Source organism: Hyaena hyaena, unplaced genomic scaffold (assembly GCF_003009895.1).
Source record: "Hyaena hyaena isolate Hyena2069 unplaced genomic scaffold, ASM300989v1 scaffold_165, whole genome shotgun sequence".
NCBI lineage: Eukaryota > Metazoa > Chordata > Mammalia > Carnivora > Hyaenidae > Hyaena > Hyaena hyaena.
Genome location: NW_024080797.1, coordinates 363656 through 379913, shown reverse-complemented (window position 1 = coordinate 379913; position 16258 = coordinate 363656). Strand labels below are relative to the sequence as shown.

Here is a 16258-nt window from a genome sequence, read left to right as displayed (position 1 = left end):
ACTACCTGGCATAAGGGTTATTTTAAGCTGAATGCATCTGAGACGCAACCAAATGCAGGAAGAATTCTCTTCCTTCCTCTTTTCTGCCTAAAAGCAGATCATAAACTTCCCTTTGTGAAGGTGTCTCCATCTCCCATACTAGGAAGGGAGTGACTCTTGTCACCAAGAGAGTTCTCACCGAGAAGCGTCTGTATAAACAGACCTTACTTAAAAAAAAAAAATACCCTTCATCTCCCCACACACAGCTTAGTCATTTCACAGCATACAGTTCCTTAAAGCACAAACCTCTTTTCCTTTGATAAAAATGATATGTAAGTCCCCGAGTCAAGTCTAACGACCTGGGTTTCACTTCTTTTTCTGTGAGTTCCTGTGCAAGTAAGATATTAGTAAAATTTTGTATTCCTTTTCTCCTGTCTGTCTTTTGTTGGCTAAATTTGCAGGCCCCCAGGCACTGAACATAAGAGGGTGGAAGAAACGTTTTTCCTCCCCAACAATGTCAAGACATCAGACTTAAAAAGGAGAGATCTAGCCTGCCTGCTGGAGAAGCTCCATTTTGAAATAAATGCAAGTTGAAAGTGGCCCTCTGTCTCCACTCTCCCTCACTGCAGGAATGTGACGTAAGGGTAAAGGAGTGGGTGAGTTCTATAAAAATGAAAGCCATATCCGTCCCCATCATCACGGAGGTAATGTCTAAGGGTGCCTACCCCATAGCAGGCACTCAACACCTCAATGGAAGAATGGATGTTGGCTGAAATTTCCAAAAATGGGATTGGAGCAAATGCATAGTGTGGATCTAAAACTGTAGTTTACTGAATATGAGCTCCCATATTCAGTAGAAGAATTGCGGTAGGAGAGGTCACTTCTTGGCAGTCTTAACAATGTCTTCAAAAGAGGCGGGTGGGGTCAGGGTATTTATCATTAAAGGTGAGTATTTCCATGTCGAGTGGATTAGGACTGAATAAGGCTCAAGATATAAAAGTTCAGGGCTGTTGGGGCGCCTGGGTGGCTTAGTCGGTTAAGCATCCGACTTTCGCTTGGGTCATGATCTCGTGGTTCGTGGGTTGGAGCCCCGCATCGGGCTCTGTGCTGACTGCCAGCTCAGAGCCTGGAGCCTATTTTAGAGTCTGTATCTCCCTCTCTCTCTCTGCCCCTCCCCTGCTCACGCTGTCTCTCTCTCTCTCTCTCCTAGAAATAAATAAAAATATTAAAAAAAAAAGTTCAGGGCTGTGGGCGCAGCAAGGTGTGCTCACAGTCATTCCCTGTCATCTTTTGAAGAGAAGCAGTTTTAAGTGGGTTTGGGGAAGTTCCTAAAACAATAGTCAGTTGCAAGTTTTATCTTCCTGGGCAAGTGTTTCTAGAATAGTAAAATTATCATGGTGAAGACTGGAATCAAGTCTTTGGTGAAGCCTGCATGGCAGTCGCCCCACTGATGCAGATGAAAGTAAGCTGTGTGGGAGTTGGTGACCTCAGTCCTCAAGCTGAAGACTTAATAAACCATTCCTTCCATAGTATGATGTAAACTCACACGTAAACATGTTTGCTCGGAGACTCTGAGACAGGTGTGGTGGCTAAGTCCTGGCTATAGAGGACTAACCCATCCAAGGGAGAGGTAATTTGCATATGTCTTTGACTTTGATATCCTGCTGAAATAGCCCTGAGAGAGGACCAGCTACGTGACTTGAAGAGGCCAGGGCAAAATGAAAATGCAGGGCCCCTTGTTCAAAAACTAAGAAGTTGGCAAAGAGTGTGACAGTTCCTCAGAAAGCTAAACACAGAATTTCCCTATGACCCAGCCACACTACCCAAAGACCTGAAAACGGGGACGTGAACACATATCTGCACACCCACACTCAATGCAGCACTCTTCGCAAGAGCCTAAAGGCAGAAACAACTCAAGAGTCCATAGGCAGGGGAATGGATAAACAACATGTGGGGTATATACATACGATGGAATATGAGTCCTCCATAAGCGGGAATAAAGTTTGGAGTACCTGGAGGCTCAGTCAGTTAAGTGTGCAACTCCTGATTTCGGCTCAGGGTCATGATCTCAGTTTGTGAGTTTGAGACCTGACTCAGGCTCTGTGTGGACAGCTTGGAGTCGGCTTGAGATTCTCTCTCCCTCAAATATAAATAAACGTATTTTTAAAAAAAGGAATAAAGTTCTGACACACACACTACAACATGGAAGAACCCTTAAAACATTATATTAAGAGAAATAGCCCAACATAGAATGTCAAATGTCGTATGATTCCAGTTACGTGAACTATCCAGAACAGGCAAATTCTTAGAGACAGGATTCACGCTAGACGTAACCAGGGGCTGAAGGGAGAGGGGAATGAAAGGTTACTACTTAATGGGTTTCGAGTATCTATTTGGGGTGAAGAAAAAGTTTTGGAAATAGACGGTGGGGGTAGTTGCACAATACTGTTTATGTAATTAATGCCGTTGGATTGTATGCTTTAAAACAGCAAATTTTAGGGGTGCCTGGATGGCTTAGTCGGTTAAGCGTCCGACTTTCGCTTAGGTCATGATCTCATGGTTTGTGGGTTTGAGCCCCGCATCGGGCTCTGTGCTGACTGCCAGCTCGGAGCCTGGAGCCTGTTTCTGAGTCTGTGACTCCCTCTCTCTCTGACCCTCTCCTACTCACGCTGTCTCTCTCTCTCTCCTAGAAATAAATTAAAAAAAAAAAAAACATTAAAATAGCAAATTTTACTACCCAAGGGTCCACTGATAGATGAATGGATAAAGATGTGGTGTGTGTACACACACACACACACACACATGAATGCTACTCAGTCATGAAAAAGAACAAAATCCTGACATTTGCAACAATATGGATGGATCTAGAAGATATGCCTGAGGCACCTGGGTGGTTCAGTCAGTTAGGCATCTGACTTCAGACAGGTATGATCTCACAGTTCATGGATTTACGGTCCGCACTGGGCTCTGTGCTGACAGCTCAGAGTCTGGAGCCTGCTTTAGATTCTTGTCTTCCTCTGTCGCTTTACCCTTCCCCTACTCACGCTCTGTCTCTGTCTCTCTCTTAAAAATAAATAAACAAAAAAACTTAGAAGGTATGATGCTAGGTGAAATAAGTCAGAGAAAGACAAATACCACATGATGTCACTCAAATGTGGAATTTAAGAAACAAAACAAATGGAGGCGCCTGGATGCCTCAGTCAGTTAAGTGTCGACTCTTGATTTCAGCTCAGGTCATGGTCTCATAGTTGTGAGATCGAGCCTGCGTCAGGCTATGTGCAGAGCGTGGGATTCTCTCCCTCTCTGCTCCTCCCCTGCTTGTGCTCCCTCTCAAAATAAATGAATAAACATTAAAAAAAGAAAGAAACAAAACAAAGAAAAAAATGACACGAACAAAAAACCAGACTATTAAATATAGAGAACAGACTGGTGGTGACCAGAGTGGAGATACATTGGGGGATGGGTGAACCAGATGAAGGGGATTAGGAGTACACTTCCCATGAGGAGCACCGGGCGATGTACGGAAGGACCGAATCACTATATTGTACACCTGAAACTAACATAACACTGTATATTAACTATGCTGGAATTATTAAAAACGGCAAATTTTATAAAGTGTTTTATTTTTAATTATGGCGTAATACTATGTTATACATATTTTACCACAATAGAAAATTTATTGGGGCACCCAGCTGGCTCAGTCCGAGGAGCATGCAAGTCTTGACTTCGGGGTCATTGAGTTTGAGCCCCAAGTTGGGGGTAGAGATTACTTAAAAATTAAACCTTACAACAAAATTGATTAAGTAAGAAAAACTAAGAAATTCACCATGGCAGCCCCAGGGCATTAATCAGGGGCAGGGCCCCTGTGTGCCTGGGGCTCTGAGTGAGGCCGGTCCTGCCTGGGAGGGCAGAGACCCTCTGGTTTAGGTGACACGCCCCATGCCAGGGACTGGGAGTGCTACATCTGGGTCACGGAAGACTTACTGAAACTGCCTGGTGTCCAGGGCCCACTCCGTGCTCAACACGGCAGGTAAAAATCGAGAGCCTTTGTTTCCCTACTGCCACCTGCGCTCTCCCTGGCCTTTTCAAGGTTAAGTCCAAGATCCAGATTCAAAGCTCAGGAGACTCGGCAACGTCAGCCCTGGAGATGACAATGTTTGTGGGAACTTTTTCTTCCCATCAGTTATGTCACTGTAACCGGCTGGTACTGTTAACGGGGCAGACGTACGCAGCCGGGGGGGAAGGGGCAGGAACCTACCTTGAGTCCTTGGCTGATAATGGTGGGCAGTCAGCACCCACACTTCCTCACCTGGTATTCACCGAGCACACGCCCTCCCATTTCTTCTGCTCTTCCCTTTCTGCAAACTGTCTCCCTTACTTCTTCCTTTCACTTTCTAGCGGGCCTGGCGGCTGGTAGGTGGGGCTTACTGGAGTCTTCCAGCAAGGCATAGAGGGGACAGAGATGGCGGATGAGAGGCCAACCAATGTAGCCAAGAAGGATCTCGGGCCTCGTTGTCCAATACAACCCGAGTGTACAAATAGCATACGTTAGGGGTGACGGAAAGGTGCGCCAGACATGGCTCTGCCCCAAGAAACCTAACGAAAGTCAGACGGCTTGCCACCTCTGCCACACTTGCCTTTGATATTGAGCCCTTGATCTAGGGTTTACTGACAGAAACAATGCCCTTCTTTTGAGCCAAACCAAACATGGGCACTCACAAGGCGAGCTCTGTGAAGCCATCCCGTGTAATACCTGCTCACTGGTGGCCTTAAGCTCTTCTGCCTCTGAGTGGCCACTCACCAGGAGGGTGGGGACTCTGCCTCCTGGCCAAGGACAGACCCCAGAACACACATTTCACATTCAAGTCACAAACAGTTCTCTGGCTCTGACCCCGTCCACCATTGGAGGATAACCCATGCACCACAAAGGCCTCTCGTCCTTTCTGGGACAGCTCCTGGGTATCTGTGTATCCCCCACAGCCAGACACGCACTACCTTCTCCACCTCGAGCTCCACTTCCCTACCAGGATAGGTGCCACCCAACCTCTGAAGGCCTGAAGGCCCCAGCAAGCTGCCTCACCCTAGTCCTGTCTCCTGGTCACATGTCCACAGCCAAGCGGGGGCTGCTCGGTAATGCCCAGGACGTTGACACGGCCCACCTACACATTCTCCCTCAAGAAGAGAGACCCCGAATCATTACTACCTACTCGCTCCAGCGATGGACCACTGTGTAGGTTTCCAAGCACCCTGAATTCCTTCAGGAATGTCCAGGAGGAGGAATGGTGTGCTAAAAACTGCCCTTCGGCGTTGGTGCTAGGGCTACGATCTGCCCCAGCAGCCCCACAGGCTAATCCACATGAGGCCGGAACCCTGAAGACTTGGAGTCTGGTCTGCAATTCTTGACATACTAGAAGCATACGGGCAGGGGTCTCACAGCGGGGAACAAGCACTGCATTTCAAGTCTTCCTCCCCATCCCCTCTGAGAGAATGCACCAGAGGGATAAACCTGGTTTGGGAGACTAGAGTATAAAACTACACAATGTTCCAGCATCTTCGTTGGGGGTTTTAGAGCTAAACCAATCTTCTCTCAATCATATATTGAACAGACCTGCTTTTTCTGATCTTGGTTTTTAAATCAATAGACACTACCTTTGGAAAATGTTCTCCCCCTCCTTCCTAGCTGTGTCACCTCAGGCAAGATGATTTATTTTTAAAGTAGGCTCCATGCCCAGAATGGGTTTAACTCATGTCCCTGAGATCAAGACCTGAGCTGAGATCAAGAGTCAGATGTTGAACCAACTGAGTCACCCAGGTGCCCCTGACCTCAGTCAAGTTATTTGATGTCTCTAAACCCTCATTTTCCCATCGGTACAATAAAATATTGGTAGTATTTATCTTACAGGATTACTCCAAGTTAGTACATGTCAGGTTCTTACAACTGCTCATACTCCATAGTCAGAAGTCGGCAAAGGCGAACTACTGTTATTACTCCAAAGCCATGGTTTTGTTTTTGTTTTTCCCACTAGACTGTTCCATCTCCCAATCTTCACTGAAAGAGAGGAATATATCACACATTGAAATAAGCAAGATTTGGGGCGCCTGGGTGGCTTAGTCGGTTAAGCATCCGACTTTCGCTTAGGTCATGATCTCGCGGTTCGTGGGTTCGAGCCCCGCGTCGGGCTCTGTGCTGACTGCCAGCTCAGAGCCTGGAGCCTGTTTCAGTCTGTGACTCCCTCTCTCTCTGACCCTCCCCTGCTCACGCTGTCTCTCTCTCTCTCTCTCCTAGAAATAAATTAAAAAAAAAAACAAAAAACACATGAAATAAGCAAGATTCTTGGGGTGCCTGGGTGGCTCAGGTGGTTAAGTGTCCAACTATTGATTCTGGCTCAGGTCAAGATCTCATGGTCATGAGACAAAGCCCCGAACAGGGCTCTCTCTGCCCCTCCCCTGCTCGCATTCTTTCTCAAACAAACATTTAAAAAAAATAAACAAGCTTCTTTTACAGCGGAGATGCAAAATGCTTAGATAACGGAAGAGAACAATGATCCAAACTCACCTATTTGACAGCTCTCCCTGAATATTCTCAGAGCAGTGGAGCCAATGAAATGAAGGCCCAGGAAAAGCAAGGCTCACTTAACCGTCTCCTTTTTCCACCTCATCTTCTTCCCTTCCTTCCTTCCTCACCATACTCTGAAGGGTAAGTTCATCTTTTTGGTCTTGGAAGGGCAAATTTGCTGTAAACACCCCCACTCATTATGGCTTTAGAGGTTAGTTTCTTGTTTGGTATAGGGAGAAGCGTCTAGAGGTCAAAGGCTGAAGATCTGGAGTAGATTTCTCGCCCAGCTTTCCTCTATGTGACCAGGCATAAGTGCGCCAATCCCTGAGTTTCAATTTCAGCACCTGTGGAAAATAATAAACATGAGGATCAAATTGGTAATGTGTGTGAAGATGTAAGATGCATTGCAAACTGTAAATCACACTGCATGGGAGAAGTTGTGTGGCTTTCACCAGCTGACAGTACTCTTCCATCTTGGCTTTTCCAGCAATCACACCCAGGAGAGGTAAATGCAGGCTTCCTGAACCTATTCCCTAAGAAGCTACCTAGAACATCGCCTTCCTTGGGCAGGCGGGGGTTAGGGGAGGGTGACGGTAAGATGCTCCCTGCTGAACAAGCATGTAGCAGCGGCAGAATGTGTGAAGGAGGGAACTAAATGGGGCACTGGAGAGGATGGGAGTGGGGGGAAGACCCCTACTAAGTACTTGGTTTAGAACAAGGGCACCTGGGTGGCTCAGGGCATGATCTTGCGGTTCATGAGTTCGAGCCCAACGTCCGGCTCTGTACTGACAGCTCAGCCTGGAGCCTGCTTGGGATTCTGTACCTCCCTCTATCCACTCTTCTCCAGCTCTCTCTCTCTCTCTCTCTCAAAAAATTAAAACAAACAAACAACCCAAAACACTGCCCAATGTGCTCTGGTGGTAGATTCCAGAACAAGTTGGGTACCACACCGAGTCTGAACCAAACTTCTCAGGCTGAGGAACTAGATCCTACTTTAGGGAGACTGGAGAGCTCGTAGAAAGTGGATTCAATGGCAACATGTGTTTTCTGATGCATAATCTCCCATCTCAGGTGAAGGCTGAAGGCCCAAGGAGACACACATGGCTGCGAAAACGCCCCCATGGGTCTTCTCCAGGGCAGCAAACAGGGGCTTAAGAGCAGAAAACCTGCCACTTAGCACCTCCTCCAGGAAACCACAGACTCTGCCAACAGAGCTACCGCCAATGGCGGATCAGCGGGGCTGTTTGGGCTTCCGGTTCACACCGCGTGCCTACGCCGCAGTGCACCCGTGGGCGGAGAAGCATGTACGCGAGACCCTCTATTGCCGCCATGGCCGCAGGGACAGCGCTGGCAGGACAGGCCCAGGGGCGCAGAAGAAGACACAACGACCCAGTGAGGGGGGGGCGAGGCCGTGACGCTCACGACCCGGAGAGGGAAAACCACAGGCCTCCTTCCGGCCAGTTCCGCCGCGAGCACCTTTGCGACGAGCATCTTCGAAGCCGGCTCGGCCGTAAAGCAAATGTGCCGTAAAAGACAAAGTCACCAAGAATCAAAACGGGACATTCGTTAAAAAGAACATAATAACATATGAAAATGTATAACAAAATTAAAAAGACTTTATTGCAAAATACAAAATATTTGAATACATGTGCCATGTGTGTAGATTTACGCCAATCCTGGGCAAATAATGGGTTTTATTTTGTGGACTATATCTAAACACTGGCCTTGGAAATTTTCCTTCAAACTATTATCCTTCTTTTCTTTCCTTTTTTCTTTTCTTTTCTTTTCTCTTCTTTTCTTTTCTTTTCTCTCTCTCTCCCTCTCTTTTGGCATGATGATTCATCTTCCAGTTTGTCAGCACACTGTTTCTTCTTTAGCTAAAATGTCTTTCTTCATTAAGAGCAGTATCAGTTTCCACTTACTAGAATGCATGTCTGTACCTGAGCTTTGGATTGCATTATGAAAGGCTCTACACTGTTGTTTCTTCTTGGCATATTGTCACATGTCCATTGATAAATGGTCCAAAGTTCTATGGGAAATGTGGGTTCAAAACTTCACAGTACTGTATAGACACTTATGAGGGCTAAGATTTATATACCATAAAAACGGGAGTACTGCGTCAGTGAAGAAATAAAACCAGTTGATGAAACCAACAAACTGTCAAACCAGATGGTCAGCCAGTTATTTTTTTTATCTTTTACAGAAAATGTGGCTTACAGGCAATTAGTTATACAGCACAAATGCTTGCAACAAAGATACTTATGGGGAAACTACCTAGAACCAGCAAAGTCCTCCCACACCACACTTTTCCACAAAGTCACCATCATGCTCCTCTCAAATTGCTTCCTTTCAAAACCTCGGACACAAACAGTCCATGAAAATGGTCACCAACCCAGCTGTCAGACTGGCTGTGAAGTACTTTAGACTCTGCACCTGGAACACTGATCTACTCACCCTCTGAAAGGCACGTAAGAGGAAAAGGTAGCCTGTACAATCCCTTAGGTTACACATGTCCACTGGTCATACAGAGCAAATGCACTCCTGGCCTGAATCAGGTAAAGGCAAAAGCAAGTGCACACTTCTTACCAGCCTATCTGTGTAAATGGCCACTAGCAAGCCAAAGTTTTTAGACACCATGGACTAGTTCTCATAGCCTGCCCAATATTACACTATCAGTGTCATAGCCTTGAGCAGCTACAGGGAAATGCATACAATTAAGGCTTGGGGTTCTAACCTAAGCCGGACTTATGGATGGTGCAAAAACCAGAAAGCTACAGAGCTGTTCTTAAAGCCGGTGATCAATAGCTTTCAACATCCAGAATTGAACTCCATAGAATAGGTCCCAGTTTCCTGTGGTTCTTTTTTTTTTTTTTTAATTTATTTATTTGTTTGGAGAGAGAGAGAGCAGGGAGGGGCAGAGAGAGAGGGATAGAGAGAATCCCAAGCAGCGTCCTCAAACTCACCAACCATGAGATCATGACCTGAGCCGAAAGCCAGAGAAGGACACGCAACTGACTGAACCACCAAGGCGTCACCCAGCTTCCTGCATTTCTGGTCTCTGGGTAACAATACCTTCTATGTCTTTGCTCTCCCAGCCCTTCCAACAGCTTTAAGACTTAATTCTCTGTATTAAATCCCTCTTTGTTTGAAATACCTAAAATGGTTTCTGGTTTTTCTGGCCATATGTTCTGGTGAATCTTCGATTTTTTTTTTCTTTTGTACATTCTTTTCTTTTGGATATTTGTGCAATATCTAAGTTTTCGTGTTTGGGTCTCTGTCCTTTGTCTGTGTAGTTCTTCAACAGGATCTTCATGTGTTTAATTCGGTGGTTGTCAATATTTCTTCCTACGGCTTTCTCAATGTTGGCAAAATCTGATGCGAGCCTCTAATCGGGCTCCTCTGCTTTTAGACCATGTTACATTAAAACTGCAAAACCACCTTAAAGCATTGAGAAGACCCAATGCCTTCCTCTAGGAACACCTCCAGGTTCCAGTGAGCCCTTTGTTCCACTGGGTCATTAACAAAAAAGGTCTGTCACAGCAGGACCCTGCCCCTGTTGGTGGGAGCTATGCATAACTAACGAAGAGGAAAATTGCTAGCAAAACAGCCAGATCAGTCTCAACATGTTCCTAATAACTCCTACATCTTTCAATCTTCATTTCCTTCCTAAATGAAGACTCCAAATCCTCTTCAGCTCGCTAATATTTTCCAGTCTGTATTTCCTCTTCCTTTCTTTCCCATCTTACGATGCTTTATTTTGTAGAGGATTTTCACAGGCTCTTGGTTACATTGTACACATTTTTAAATACCAGTTTCCCTTGTCTCTAGTTGTGGACATTAAGACGTCATAGATAACCAGTAACCTGGAAGATTTAAGAGTAGACTTTACCAGGGCACCTGGGTGGCTCAGTCGGTTGAGCATCTGACTCTTGATTTTGGCTCAGGTCATGACCCCACAGTCATGGGATTGAGCCCCGTATCGGGCTCTGTGCTAAGCACGAAGCCTGCTTAAGATTCTCTCTCTCTTTCTCTCTCTCTCTCTGTCCCTCCCCCAACCCGCCCTCTCAAATAAATAAATAAATAAATAATAAAATAAGGAAAAAAAGATTAGACTTTATCTTGTATTACTGAAAAAACCTCAAGTGATAGGTATTAGATTTGTTTCACATATGGGGTAGTTATGCTTCTGTAATGCTTGGAGGAGTTTATTAGTTGTCCAAAGTCACAGAGATTGTAGGAGACCGAGTCAGGATTTGAACCCAGGTCTTTCTGATGACACAGCTACTAGAATCATTCAGAGGCAGAGCCTCTAACAGTGACAAGGAGAGCCCAAAAAGTCTTCCCAGAGGCAGGAGTAAATCCCAAGGAACTGGAGAAAGCCGAGACAAATATAAGCAAAAGCACTCAACTTTAAAATCCAGCAATCACTTCTCGGTCTTTTGGCTAAGGTCAAGTGTAGTATCTATTATTATCAGTTTAAAATCCAACCAAATTCTATCTCTACTCTGGCAGTATGAGGTACCTCTTGGATGAAGATTTCATTCAAGTGTTTCTTAGCAACTCTAGAAGCATTATCCTGAAAACCTTCAGTTCAGAAGTGTCTTCCAGAGTTCGTTTCTCCCAAATCACACATTCGTGTGGAATATAGTCATATGAATGAGGAAAAAGGTGTGGCAGGACACAAAGAGAAGTGAGAGCCCATAGGACGTTGGGGGATAATGAGTTTCACTTTGGGGCGCCTGGGTGGCTCAGTTAATTGAGCGTCTGACTTTGGCTCAGGTCATGATCTCACAGTTCGTGGGTTTGAGCTCCGCATCGGGCTCTGTGCTGACAGCCAGCTCAGAGCCTGGAGTCTGTCTTCAGATTCTGTGTCTCCCCCTCTCTCTGACCCTCCCCTGCTCATGCTACATCTCTCTCTCTCTCTCTCTCTCTCTCTTTCTTTCTCTCTCTCTCTCTCAGAAATAAATTTTTAAAAATGAGTTTCACTTTTATATACCCCGGTTTCACTGTGACAACAAGCATGTATTATTTTAGCATCAAATAAAAAAAGTTTAGGGTCACCTGGGTGCCTCAGTCCACTAAGCGTCGACTCCTGACTTTGGCTCAGGTCATGATCTCATGGTTGGGGAGTTCAAACCCTGCACTTGGCCTGCTTGGGATTCTGTCTCCACTCTCTCTCTCTCTCTGCCCCTTCCTTGCTTGCTCTCTATCTCTCTCTCGAAATAAAAAAAATAAGCTTAAAAAATTTTAAGAGCTTGTGGCAAATACTATGCATTTATCAAATCCCACTTTATTTTCTTCTTCCTGTATACATGAGATAACTACATTTCCCAACCTCCCATGGCATGATGTAACTGGATTCTGTCCGAACAGATGTGGGTAGAAGTGATACATACCTCTTCCATACCACAATATCCCCTATGTCATCAACCACACTCACACTTCGTCTTCCATGGCAAACTTGGAGGACATATGTTTCAGATGACACCATGGCAAGATAAATGAAGCCTACATGAGCCATTTGACCGCCATCAGACAATGACCTCTTCTATTAAGCCACTAAGATCTGTGGTCTGTTTGTTACTGCACCCCTCCCTGCCTCTCCTAACTAATAAGGTGCTCCTCCGTGCCAGGACTTTTCAGCGACCTGACAGGCTCTGAGAGAGCCTCTTAGCTACTTCACACTTGGAAAGGGTTCTTGCTAACCGGATTTTTCAGATTCTGTGTCAGGACATATTTCTGAGTATAGTCCCTTTCTCTTCTTCTACCTCTGAATTACCTCCTCGTTCTCACTTTGTTGTGGTGTGTTTGTTCCAAAGGGAAATAAATCAAGGGCTTATCAGAAAGGAAATAGTACACTCACTTTACATTCTTGTTTAAACAAGAGCTGAAAGGGAAGGAAATTTTATGACATTTTCTTCTCGGGGACCATTCTGCATTTTACTACCCTAATATTTACTTATTGTTATAGCAAAACCTTAGACAAACCATCAGGGGCTTAACTCTTCCAGACAGACAAGTGTTTCAAAGAATTAAAGTTTATACATGTAGGTGATAAAATGCTGTTGACTTTCAGGTGTTTTGAAGAAAATATTTATGAAGCATTCAATGAAGGATGGTGACATGTTCCACCTTTTCCAGGTGCCTCAGGATTAACCCAAGTTCTCTGACTGCTCCCCACTCCCTTGAGGTGCTTGCATATGTAGTTACCTCTGCCTGGAACAGTCTTTCCCTTCCTTTCCCTCCTCATCTTTTGAATGTCAGCTCAAAGACCAGTCCCCTCAGGCACAATTATATAAATTTACCAAAATTCACCCAACAGTTCACTTAAAACAGATGAATTTGTGGTACGTGAATTATACCTCACTGTAGCTATGTTTAAAAAGCCAACAACATTGTCAAGGAAGTAAAGCATAACCCTCTCTTTTAACTGTGGGCTGCACATAGTGACTTCCTTCCAAAGACGCCAGTATGGAAAGAGAAAGAGAGAAGAGAAGTATCCCCACGCCGGAGAAATCTGACAAGAACTACATTGGCCAAGTGATCAAGGTCAACATCAACAATTATCAGTCATGCTGACAGTATGTACCCTTAATATGATGTGGTAAATATGGCACCTTACCTCTGTGGTCTTCCTCCCAGACACGATAACCCTGGTCTAACCATGAGAAAAATTCCACGCATCCACAGAACTAGCTAGCACTCCTCAAAACTGTCACGGTCATCAAAAACAGGAAAAGTCTAAGAAACTTTCACAACCAAGAGGAGCCTAAATGACATATGACGACAGAATGTGATGTGATACCCTGGATGGGATCCTGAGAGAGAAAAAGAGCATTATGTACAAATTAAGGAAACGTGAATAAGGTGTGGACTGTAGTTAATATCAGTAAATCAATATTGGTTCGTGACATGTGACAAATGTATCAGTCATGGAAGATGTTAAAAATAGGGGAAACTGGATGTGGAATATCTGGGAACTCTCTGTACTATTTCACAATTTTTCTGTACCTCTAAAATTGTTCTGAAAAATAAGTTAATTTGATTCACATTTAAAAAATTTCCCCAGCCTCCTGACCAGATCAAGCCCCCTTACTGTATGTTCACATAGCAATCTAGAAAATTAGCTAAATGAATGAATGAATTTATCACCATATATCATTATGTTTTTGCATTTTGCTCACTGTTGTATCCTCAGAACAAGCTTAGGGCCTGGTTCTTAACAGGTGCCTCGTAATAAATATAAAGTAAGGAATATAAGAATGTAAGTTCTGGGGCGCCTGGGTGGCTCAGTTGGTTAACAGCCGACTCTAGCTCAGGTCATGATCTCATAGTTCATGGGTTCGAGCCCTGTGTCGGGCTCTGTGCTGACAGCTCAGAGCCTGGAGCCTGCTTTGGATCCCGGGTCCCCCTCTCCTTCTCTTTCCCTCTCCTTCCCTCCCCCAAAATAAACAAATATTTTTTTAAAATGTATTAAAAGTGTGACATTAAATTGATACCTGAAGGACATGAAAGCTCTAGAAGCAGGAAGCTGCTGTAGCGTGTGGGGGAAATGACCCAGACAGAAGGAAGAACCAACCAGTGCCCCAAGGCTGAAGGGAAGTGTTCTCAAGAATATGACGTTTGCCCTCCAGGGAACTTTGGCCCAGTCTAGACTTTCTGGTAGCACAACACTGTGGCAGGGAGCAATGCTACAGGCATCTGATGGGTAGAGGCCAGGGATGCAAATTGACTTCCTATGGTTTGCACAGGACAAACCCTTAGGCAAAGAACTATCCAAAATGTCAATAGCGCTGAGGCGGAGAAACCCTGCCCTGAGGCCGTCTCAGGCTTGGCACCTTCCTGGTGTAGGAAGCACGCGGTGCCTGGAGAAAAACAGAAGAGGCGGCAGGGCTGTGAAGAAGTTCAGAAGCAGGGAGAGGCGGCCGGTAGGCGCCTGTACGCCAGGCAAGGAGCCGCCATCTTGTTCTAAGTGTGGCGACAAGCCCACGGGTGCTCTGAAACTGGGCAGTTCACATGGACTTCTTTGCTTGGGGAAACAATCACTCTGGCTCTTACGTGGAATGTGGTGGACGAAGAAAATGTGAGTGAAGGAAACCACGGCGGGGGGGGGGGGTGTTGATAGTAGAGAGAGGAGGTGGCAACTTGGACGTGGGTCATGGCAGTAGAGAGCCTTATTTTAGAAGGAACTTACAGGTCCCAGTGACAAAGTGAATGTGGAAGGTGAGGGAAACAGGAATCAAGGATCCATGGAAGGCAGGGCCGGCTACATGGGTGCATGACCGGTACAACAGCCATCCCCACCCTGGGCTGGCGGTGACCTCGGTGGAGGGCTCTGGGCCACCCTGGATCCAGGTACTGAGCACAAAAACCAGCCTGGAGGGTGCCGGCCCTTCCAGACAGCCCGGGACAGGGTATCAGACCGAGGGGAGGAAGGACGGCCCCCCTTGCTCCCAGCTGGGGCTCCCTACCTTCATTCTGCACGGGATCTGGCAAATCACAAAGCCGGCCCTGCTTGATGGTTTCCAGCTTGAGCAACTAGACACTTCAATACTGCCATTTACCGAACTGGGGAAGAGTAGGGGTGGGGTAAAAGGTTCAGTCTGGGGCCTGTTTAATCTCATGATGCCTGCGAGACATCTCACTGGCAAGATCACGTAGGCAACTGGGTCTCTACAGCTCGGAAAAGACATAAAGCTGTAGACACACAGCCGGAATTTGTCAGCCTGCAGTAGATAAAACCATGAGGACGATGTTGCAGCTGATGTGAAAAGCAGGACGGCGGTTCCTCAGAAAAACTGTGCATAGAATGACTGTATGATCCAGCAACTCCATTTCTGGGGATACACCCAGACCGAGAGTAGGAACTCAGACAGACATCTGTACACCTGTGGTCACAGCAGCACTATTCACAACAGCCAAAAGGTGGAGACAACCCAAGTGCCCGTCGATAGAGGAATGCATAAACAAAGTGTGGTGTGTTTGTGTGCGTATACGGTGGAATATTACTCAGCCTTAAAAAGCAAGGAAAACTCTGACACCGGCTACAACACGGTTGAACTCTGAAGACATTACGTTGAGTGAAATAAGCCGGTCACAAAAGGACAAATATTGTATGATTCCACTCACACAAGGAAATAAGTAGTCACACTCACAGAATGGTAGTCGCCAGCGGCTGGGAGAAGCAGAGAGTGGGGAGCCAATGTTTAATGGGGACAGAGTATCCACTTGGCAAGAGCGAAACTTCTGTGATGGGTGGTGGCGATGGCTTTGGAACAGTGAATATACTTAAGGCCATTGATGTGTACACTTAAAAATGTTTAAAATGGTAAATCGTGTTATGCGTATTTCATCACAATAAAAAAAGAACTTGATTATTATTATTTATTGAGTGCTTCCTATACGACCAGCACTCTTCTAGGTCTTTTCATTGTTTAAAACTCATATAACTCTCATAACAATCTTTAAAATAGATACAACATACAGGCAGTAACCTCTCGGACATTGGCCTTACCAAGATATTTATGAATCTGTCTCCTCAGGCAAGGGAAACGAAAGCAAGAGATAAAGTATTGGGACTACACTAACATAAAAAGCTTTTACACAGCAAAGGAAATCATCAACAGAGCAAAAAGGCAACCTGGAGAATGGGTGAAGATATCTGCAAATGACATATCCGAAAAGGAATGGACATCCAAAATACATAAAGAACTTACACAACTC

At 45.5% G+C, this 16258-nt stretch overlaps 1 long non-coding RNA gene and 1 pseudogene across 3 annotated transcripts in view; one reads left to right on the top strand and one right to left on the bottom strand.

The window, feature by feature from the left end:
- Positions 1-16258, bottom strand: part of LOC120236915 — a 56351-nt gene that overhangs the window by 4956 nt on the left and 35137 nt on the right. For all 3 annotated transcript variants that reach the window (XR_005529805.1, XR_005529803.1, XR_005529804.1), the window contains one exon: positions 6536-6879. This is a non-coding gene — a long non-coding RNA (uncharacterized LOC120236915). The remainder of the gene's footprint in view (positions 1-6535; positions 6880-16258) is intronic.
- Positions 10959-11160, top strand: LOC120236946 (annotated as a pseudogene).